Here is a 9,445-nt window from a genome sequence, read left to right as displayed (position 1 = left end):
TTATAATTATTAACTAGTATTCTAAAATAGTAAGATATATTATATACTATAAGACTATTAATTCTCTGGAGCTTGCCAAGATTATATAGGAATATGTTTTCTTGATTTTTGGCTCCCCTAATAGAATTATTTCCGACCGAGAAATAGTATTTACTAGCTAGTTCTGGTTTGCTTTCTACTTTTACTTAATATATAAATAGTATTTAAGTATAGCTTATTATTCTTAGATAAATAGTTAGATAGGAAGATAAAACCAGGCCTTAGAATATTACCTGAGATATTATTATAATATCTAAAAGAATAACTGGTTTAAGAAATTATTTTTTACGGAATTTATATATAATAACTTAAAATATTAGGTTTTATAGAATATATCTTTCTATATATATTACGGATATTACTCTTAACTTCTATAGAATCCTAAGAATAGGATTATAGGAAAGGTACTAGCTATATATAGGAGGCTAGAAACCCTTAAAGTAAAGTAGAGAAAGCTTAAGGATTTGTAGTATTATATATAAAATAACCGGGAAACCTATTATAATAAATACTAGTTAGCTAAATACTACTTTAAAAGAGCCTAGGTAATACTATTAATGAGAAATATTAAATTTAAGGCAGGAAAGCTTGAGCCAAAATTTATAGGTCTATTTAGGATCCTTAAATATATTAGTAATTTAGTATATAAGTTAGAATTATTAAGTATATATAATTATTTATATTTAACTTTCTATATTTCTTTTCTTAAAGAATATATAATAAAAAAGAATTAGGAGCTATATCTATATCTTTCCGGAGAACTTCCGGAATTAGTAAATAATAATAAAGAATAAGAATAGAAAATAGAAGCTATTATTAATTACTAATAAGATAATAGAAGCAAGAAGTAATAGTATTTAATTAAATAGAAAGCCTAGTCTAAAGATTATAATACCTGATTACCTGCTTTCCCTAATCTTAAAAATTCCAAGGAACTTCTAAAATTATATAACTAAAACTATAGCTTAGAATCCGAAACTACCTTTTAATAGTCTCTTAAGATTAAAAAGAATTCTGGATTACTAAGAAAAAGGCTACTTAAAAGAAAGAAAGGACCTAGATAGCTAAGAAAAGGCCCGGAATAATAATAGAGATACTCTTTTCCTGGGTTTTTTACTTATAAAGGTTTTCCAGGATTTTATTAAGGCTTATGAGAATTATATTTAAATTATTAGAAAAAGAGTTTAGGATTAAGAAAGATTTATTATAGGTAAACTAGCTACGGGTATCTCAAATAAATAAACTCTAATTCCTATAAATTCCTAATTCCCAAAGTAAGAATACTAAATACTAGCTCTATTTAGGACTTAATAAAAAATTAGCTAATATTTTCCGGAATCCGCTTATTTCTTAATAGAATATAATTATACTATAATAATATTAGTATTAAGAATATTAAAAAAAGCAAGTAAGGAACTTATAACTACTATATATATCTTATAAAAGGCCTGAACTTCTAAAATTAGGTCCCGAATAGCTATAAGTATTATATTATTAGTATTTAAAGTACTAGTAATAGATTACTTAGTAATCTCGATAATAAGCTCGGTAATAAGGTTAATACCTTAAAGGTAAATATTATGGTATTTCTTTAAGGAATTAGTAAATACCTAAGTATATTAGAAAAAACTTATTTTTGGGATACTAACCCAAGTAATATTATTATCTGCCTTATTAAGATAGGAAGAAGAATTCCGAAGCTTATTAGTATCCTTCTAGTCTTTAAAAACCTAATTAATAGTATTATTCTTATTAGTATAATACTATTTAGGATATGCTTTAAGAAATTTCTTAAAGATTATAATAGTATCTTTCTAGGACCGGCAAGCCTCTAATAAGTAATAAGGAATCTGAAATTGTATTAGCTTTAATAGATATTAAAGCTAAAGAACTTACTAATATATAAGACTTAGAATCCTTATTATAATAGTCGTAATTTTTCTTACTAGATACTATAGTATATAAGGTAAAGGAATTAATAAATAAATACTTAAAATATTTCAAGTATTTGCTAGTAATAGGAAAGGAGGCTATAAGGTTACCTTTATACTTATTATTACGGAAACGGATAATAAAGCCAGAAGAAGATATTATAGAATTAATTAAAAATAATTAAAGAAGACTTAGAGAAGGATAGAAAAAGAGGCTAGAAAGTAATAATAGAAAAAGTTATATATATAGTTATTAGAAAGAAAGAAAGTATATAGTAATATAAAGAGGTCCTTTTATAAAGATAAAGAACTACCTGGATTAATTACTAGTTTTCGTACTAGTCCTAATCGGAAACTAGTATAACTAATTAATATATGCTTCTAGGAGCCCGCAAATAATCTCTAGGACCTTAGAAATATTTATATAGGTTTCTTATACGAATATTTATTAAATACTTTCTATATAGCTATTTAGATTATTCTAATACGAGATCTAATAGGTAGTATTAATTTTGTAGGGTAGTGCCTTAGTACTTTGGATTAAGCTAATTAGAATACTCAGATCCCAAACGAAATCGCAATTACTGGCTAGCCCCTATACCTGGGGTATAATTACCCTTTCTTCTTGCTTACTTAGCCCCGATCTAATTAGACGATTTTTACGTTTATTATCTAGATTATATTAGTAAAACTATCTCCTAAGATACTAGAAGTTTATATTAATTAAATAAATAATTAATTAAATATTTACTAGAATAGATTAATAGATCTTGGGGACAAGATCTTAGGAAAGAAGTATAGTTATAATATATATAGGGTTATATGTAACTTAAGGGTATATAATAAACCTCGGATATTGCGGGTATTAATTAGGGAGTTCGGTAGCCCTTTAATATCCTAACTAACTACTATTTATATTATATATATTAGGCTTATAAATTACTAATTATATATATGCTATCGGGGCCTCTTATTTAGAAGGGGCTTCCCTGGACCTTATAGGAGGGATAGAGATTAGTTCTGTACTAAATTTAATACTGTGGTTTTATAATACACTAATTCATTCTATTATCTTATTACCTACTAATAAATACCTTATAATTAGCCTATTAGATCTGAGTAAAGAAAGAAGGTATTAAAATCGAGCTTTCTCCTTTATATATATATAAGCCAAACGGTAGTATTAAGCGAATAGGGCAGGAGATTATAAATAAGGCTATTATAATATGCTTAATAGCTAATTTGCCTGAAAAGCTATAGCCGGAAAGCTCTATGGCTGCAATCTACCTATATAATCGGAGTCCCTTATATATAAACTACTAGAGAATACCGAATAAAGTACTTGATTCATAGTTCCATAATTATTTCCGTTAGTATAACCCAGAGCTTATAGCTCGAATAATAGTCGATCTCAGGCCTGATTGGAATGGGATTTATATATATAATTCTAGGACGTATCTAATAATTAAGGACCGTAAAGTAGAACGGAATAAGAGAGTATTTAAGGTTATACTATACGGGTATATTAGATATTTAATTAGATATATTACGTCTAATATTTACAAAATCTGGGTCCCTATACTCGATAAAATAATTATTATATATAATATTATATTTAATAAGAATATACTCTATAAAAAGGATTATAAATATACTAAAGGCCATAGTATAGAGATTATAAAGGATATAGTAGAACTGCTCCTAGAAAATGAGATTCAGGATACTAAATTGATCTTTGAGAATAAGAGATTATAGTATAATAGCTTATTAGAGCAAACAGAAAATGAGCCTGAACTAGGGGGTAATGAATAAATAAACCAATAATCAGAAAAGCCTATAAGTATACTAATTAGTTATGATTCGGGGATAGGGAGCTCTATAGCCTTACTAGGAACAGGACTTATGACTCTATAAAGTACTTTAGAGCCAGAAAGTATACCAGAGCCTAGAAGTAGTAGAAATAAAGGTACTAAGCTCTCAAGAAGGCTCAGTACTATAGAGAGAGATATAATAGAATATACCGGAACTATTAGAGAAGTATACTAAATTAATAAAAGCGGGAAAGAATTTCCTTAGGACTAGTAATAAGGTCTACTAATAGCTCCTGTAAGTAAAGCAGGAAGCTTACCCATGGAACGAGTAGATAGCTTAATAGAAATGGGAGGATCCTCTATAGAAAGAGTAAATAGCTTAGCTAAAGTAGAAGATTAAATAGTAAAACCAAAGAGAAAATAAATAAAGAAGCTAATTATTAGAACTAGAGAAGGGCTAATTCAAATATGCTTATATAAGGGAAATAATTAGGACGGAGATCCAGGTAGAGCTAGTAGTAGTATAATTGCTATAGTAAGTATACTACTACAAATAATAAGTGAATCGAATTAGATTGACTACTTAGAGTTTCTTTTAGGGTCTCTCTGGCCTGATTAGCTAGAGAATTATAAGAAGGGATTCGATTATAAGACTATATATATTGTAATTACGGTAGTAGTTTAATTAAGAGTATATCCAGAGCAAAGCGCTCCGGGTAGTATAATAATGAGAAAAATTCATATTAATAATCTTCCGAAGGCTCTAAAGATATAAAATAATCTAGAGAAGCACCTAGCTAGGGAGTACTTTAAATCGGATACTAAACTAGAGATTAATAACTTTAAAGCTCGAAATTACTAGAGGATTATTCCTAGTAATAAAGCAAGTATACCTCCGATTCCTTTGAAATAGATATTTATATATAAAATTGATTCTAATAGATATATTACTTGGTACTACTTAAGGCTAGTAGTTTATAGAGATTTCTAAGAAAAGATATTACTCCTGTTCATATATACCGCTATACTTATAGTAAGGTCTTTTTGAGTGGCTAGTATAATTATGGCTTATTTTAATCTGGAAATAAAGTAATTCGATATTATAAATGTATTTATTAATATAGAAAGAGATTCTAATAGGTCTATAATAATATACAAGCTACCAGACGGTTTCAAGGTACCAGGATATATAATAGAGGTAGATTGAGCTCTATATGGGCTATAAGACTCTCCTGCTCTATAGTATAAGTACTAGACAGATATTCTTAAGAGAATTAAACTCTCTGGACTTAATAAAGAGCCTTATATTTGTATAAATATAGATTATAAGATCTTTATTATATTCTATATAAATAACTTTCAAGTACTCTATTATAAGGATAACAAAGTATATGCTTAATTAATTATTACTCAGATTAAGATAGTTTACGAGCTTTATAATATACGGGATATAGAATAGTTTCTAGGGATTTATATAATTAGAGATCGGAAGACTAAAAAGCTCTAGCTAATTTATAATACCTATATTAAAAAGATTACTAAGAAGTTTAGGGTAATAGATAGGAAGTGCCCTAATATTCTATTACCTGGAATTAATTTTCGGAAATATAGTAGTTAAGCTTATCTATATTAAATTAAGGCATATTAGGAGAAGGTTAGATTACTGCTTTATACTATAATTATAATTAGGCCGGATATAGCTTTTGCCGCTTTAGTACTCTCTTAGTTCTTAATAAACCCTGCTCTAGAGTACTTTATAGCTATAGATTAGGCTCTCTAATACCTGTTTGGAATCCGGTTTCTAGTAATTTAGTATAATAGGAAATATAGAGAGATATAGCTATAGATTATATCTAATACTTTATATATAGATAACCTGGATATATAATAATTAAGCTATAGGTATATAATCTCCTTATTTAGAGGTTTAATATTATAAAAAGCCGCTTAATAGAGCTCTATAACTACTTCTTTAACTAAATCAGAAATATATAGAGTTACTTATATAGTAAGGGAGACTATGGCTTTCCAGAGGCTATTTAGGGATCTAAGCTTAGATCTTGGAAAGCTCTGGACTATATTCTGTAATAATAAGCAGACTATTTGACTAATTATTAGAGAGAATAAAAGGATTACTATAAAGCTCCGTTATATTAATATCCAGAATATATAGCTATATTAAGAGTATAGTAAAGGTATATTTCAAGTTATATACCTTTAAATAAGTAGTATACCTGTAGACGGACTTATGAAAAATCTATCCCGATTCAAATTCGAGAACTTTAGAGCTTTATTAAATCTTTAGGATATTAGAGCAAAGATTAAAACGATTAAATAATATAAAAAGAGGCTTTTATTTATATCTTTTATTTATAAAATCTATTAAAATAATAGAGCCTAAAAGCTAATAGCAGGAGATCTAAAGGCGCTCTATTATAGTATTAATAAGCTTATATAAAAGGCCCTTTACCCGATTAGATTATTCCTTATTCCTCTTAATAGCCTCTTGAATCTTAGTAGAAGAGCTCTTACTATTATTCTCTTTATTAGATTTAGTAATCTCAAATATAGTACGAATAGAGTACCTAAGAGTAGACAAACGCTTTAAAATAGTCAGAATCTGTAAAAGAGAATTAAGAAAAGGGAGCTTACGGTATCTTTGGCAGTCGGAAGTTCTATAAGAAAGAGCTATATAACAGGGATATAAGAGATCGGAATAGCTAAACAAGAATAACCAGAAGTATACTTCTAATAATAAGAACTTCGGCTAATAGTATTATAGTAAGAACTATTACTCTTGCCTTTTAGAGCGGATAAGACTATATTAAGTCAAAACGAGCTTTGGAATAGTATAGAGAACTTATGATAACCTATATAAGGGATCTCTCTAAGACTAGTACGAGTAAGACAAGGAGTGTAAGGCTTTGGTATAGACTTCTTTACCTTTAGTAAAAGGGTACTAGGAGTATTAGAAGATGCTACAGGGATCTGAACCTTAATACTCTATTAAAAGTAAGCTTTGTATTAATAGTCAAGAGCTATACTTACGGCAGACTTGCGAGCTACTTAATACTATCCAAAGTTAGTAAAAGGTAAAGCAAGAACGTATTTTGGATTAAAAATACCTTGGATTTACGAGCCGGAATTAACTTAATAGTAGTACAAGAAGAGATAGAAGCCATATTTATAATAATCGGAAGCTTAGGAAGGGATCTCTGGAAGGATATTAAAGAAGAGCATTTGATTAGAGGCTCTGGAGTTAGTAAAAAGGGGGGGTTTATATAGGGATCCCCTGGAATTCGGTAATCTAGGGAAATAATACGTACTAAGCCTATTCGGATCGGAATATTAATACGGCTCTACAAAACCCATATATCGGACGAATTTCGCTATTTCAAAGCTCTCTAATTAGGCAAAACAGGTAGAATACGGTATCGTGCCTTCCTGGGGGGTGTATTGCAGTGAGAATCACTGAATTAGGGCTAGTGCGATTGCTCTGCTTAGTCAGGATCTATATACTCACTTCCTAAAGCTTTATACTTTACTCAAGCTCTTTTCTAGCTAGTTCAATGAACTCTTTTACTATCCAATACAACTCCCTACTCTGCGATCTATACGTGCATTATCTTACTAATAAATAATAATAGTATTTAGTTTTTAATAATAATTCTATTTAGATTTTAGTAATTAATATATAGATATAGGCTGCCTTCTTTCTTTAAAACAAATATAATTAGGGTATTAGCTAGGCTAGTAAAATAATGGATTTATTTTTTCTCTAGGCTAGTATTACGAAACCGGGCTCTGGGCTTGGAAAGCAGGTAGAGTGGCTCTTAATCCGAGGATTCTAAACTAAGGAGGGAAGCTCTGAATACAAGAGCTTTGGTGTTCTAAATACTAGCTATAGCCGCATGCGTCATCGCGGTCACGTGACGCTAAATTTACTAGTGAAGCGGTAAAGCGTAATAGCTAGTATTAAGATATTCCCAAAGAACTTTAAGCTTTCTTTTTAATAAAATATATATAGGACTATATAGTAGTTAGGACTCTAGTTCTAGATCTATATAATACTCTATTATATAATAGTCGAGTAATATATTTATAGTTTTTATAGAAAATATTCGGAAAAAGTTCTAATATTTCTTAGAAAGTATAATTATTTTATTAGTAGTAATAATAGTAATTTTTTAGCTATTTATTATAAAATAGGCAATTAATAGAAAAATATATGCCTTATATTTTATTATTTTAGTAAACTTTCTAGTATTTAGAACTTTAATTTTCTATAATTAAATCTAGTATTTTTATATTACTTTTTTAAAAGAAATTAGAGAATTAACTTAGTAAAGCTATAGAAATCTAAATATTATATTAATATAATTCAGATTAAAATTATATAATATAAAGTATATATTAGTCTCTTTTTAGTTCCCTAGTATATTCTTAGTAATAATTCCAAAAATATAATTTTTATATAAATGAATTCTTTTTTTCTTTAATAAGAATAAGAGAATTATCTTTAATATTAATAAAATACTTATATCTAAAGCTAATTTCCTCTTTATATAATTAGTCTCTATATCCGAGTTTACTAATACTCTAATCTTTTACTTATCTTTCTTTATTTTAATAATAATATTAATTACTATTCTTATTTTAGAGGTCTTATTTTCTGTAATATAAATAAGTATAACTATTATAAAATATATCTATTTCTCGGCTTTTTTAGTTCTAGGTACTTATATAATTTATAGCTAGATTTATTATAGTTATAATAAGTCGGTTTCTTCTAATTTAGGCAAGTAATAATATAGTAACTCTTTTTTAAGTAAATAAAGCAAATTATATCTAGTTTTATAAATCCCGATATAAATATTATATTAGATTTTATTATTATATTTTTATTATTCCGGTTTTATAAATCTTATAATAGAAATATATTTCTCTTCTATTTTCCTTTACTATTTTTCCTTTCTTTTATTTTATTTTTATTTTTTTATTATCTTATTAGCTTATTATTATATTTCTATTAAATAAATAGATTTAAATTATTCTTAATTCTTATAATAATAGAAATAAGCTTTTTTCTTTCTTATAAAGTATTTCTTTAATAATTAATCTTATTCCGGATCTTTTATTTTAAGCTACTAAATAAGTTATTCTATTTTTATAATAAACCCGTATATTCTAAGTTATCTAATAGGCTATTTAAATATAATATAAAGCTTTAGATATTCTAGCCTAGCTATTATTTAGTATTCTTAAACTTAGTAAGAGTATTATTATTATAGGTCTCTGGATCTAAAACAAAATTCCTTATAAACTTAATAAAGATTTCCTAATTCATAGTATTAATATTTACTAATTACTTTTTATATTTCCAGATATTTCTGGCTATATTCTTAAAATAGGAAGTATAATATATAACTTTTATTATATTAGTAGCCCAGGTAATTCTATTATTTTTATATTATTTTAACTTTATTTAATAAAAGAAGTCCTAGGCTTCTTTAATATTCTTTTTCTAATAAGTAAATAGTTCTTAGGTTTTTAGAGTCTTCTAAACTAAGAATACTACTAGAAGTATAACGGGTTCTATATTAGATATTCGAATATTTTTAAGATAATAAATCTGAGCTTTTAGCTTTTCTAGATTTTTTTTTT

Source organism: Hyaloscypha bicolor (genome assembly GCF_002865645.1).
Source record: "Hyaloscypha bicolor E unplaced genomic scaffold K444scaffold_113, whole genome shotgun sequence".
Lineage (NCBI taxonomy): Eukaryota > Fungi > Ascomycota > Leotiomycetes > Helotiales > Hyaloscyphaceae > Hyaloscypha > Hyaloscypha bicolor.
Note: the sequence above shows the minus strand (reverse complement) of the source record.